The following is a 1,264-nucleotide window of genomic DNA, read 5'->3' as shown; positions in this document are numbered from 1 at the left end:
AGTTTAACAGTAATTTCACCAAAGAAGATGTATAAGTGTCAAATTAAACATGTGAAAAGATGCTCAATCTCATTGGTCACTGGGAATATGCAAATTAAAATAATGAGATATGACCATGTAACCACTGGAATCACTAAAACTAATGTAATTGACTATTCCAAGCATTGGCAAGGGTCCATTTAGAGAAACTGGAACTTGCCTTCACTACCAGTGGGAATGTAAAATGGTATAATCGTTTTCCAATGTGTTTTGGCCGTTTCCGAAAAAGCTAAATATACACCTACCGTATGATTCAGTCTTTCCATAACCAGGTGTTTACCCAAGAATACATATTGTCCACACAAAGGCTTGAATGTGAGTGTTTATGGATGGCACTTTTAAATGTAGTAGCCCCAAACTGGAAACAATCTAGATGCCCATCAATAGGTGAATACATAAGTAATTTGTGATAGATTCACACAGTGGAATCCTATCCAGCAATATCAATGAATGAACTATTGAGGCACACAGCTACACGGCCGAATGTTAACATAAGCAGGCTGATTGCAAGAAGCCATGTAAAAAAAGTGTGCGCATTTTTTTGTAGATACCATTTCTACACTTTTCTAGAAAGTACAGACTATAATGGCACAGAGCAAAACCAGTAGTTAGTGGGAAGGAGTGGGGAGGAGTGGGGAAGAAGGAGAAGAAGGGATCACAAAGAGGCATGAGGAAAGTTTGGGGGGCAGTGGATATGATATCTTTTTTAAAAAATAGAATATATTTGGGGGGATTCATTAATTTTTTTTAATTAATCTCTATGCCCAATGTGGGGCTTGAACTCATAACCCTGAGATCGAGAGTCACATGCTCTACCAACTGAGCCAGCCAGGCACCCTGGATATGTTATCTTGATTGTGGTGATGGTTTCACCTGTGTATACATATGCCAAAATTTATCAGATGGCGTGCTTTAAATATGTGAAGTTTAAAAGGGTGACTGCGTGGCTCAGTCGGTTAAGTGTCCAACTTCAGCTCAGGTCGTGATCTCACGACCTGTGAGTTTGAGCCCCGCGTTAAGCTCTGTGCTGACTCAGAGCCTGGAGGCTGCTTCAGATTCTGTGTCTCCTTCTCTCTTTGCTCCTCCTCCGTTCACGCTCTCTCTCTCTCTCAAAAATAAGTAAACATTAAAAAAAAATTTTTTTAATATGTGAAGTTTATTTCATGTGAATTATATACTTCAATAAGGGTGTAAAACAAAAGGAATTAATTTTAGAGTGCTACCC

General features: G+C 39.0%; 1 non-coding gene across 1 annotated transcript; it reads right to left on the bottom strand.

Annotated features, from left to right (window-relative positions):
- Window positions 1-800: 800 nt before the first annotated feature.
- TRNAE-CUC lies at window positions 801-873 on the bottom strand. Its single transcript has one exon. It is a non-coding gene; the product is annotated as a tRNA-Glu (tRNA).
- Between the last annotated feature and the right edge of the window lie 391 nt (window positions 874-1,264).

Source organism: Panthera leo, chromosome C1, assembly GCF_018350215.1.
Source record: "Panthera leo isolate Ple1 chromosome C1, P.leo_Ple1_pat1.1, whole genome shotgun sequence".
Lineage (NCBI taxonomy): Eukaryota > Metazoa > Chordata > Mammalia > Carnivora > Felidae > Panthera > Panthera leo.
This window is presented reverse-complemented; position numbering and strand designations above follow the sequence as displayed.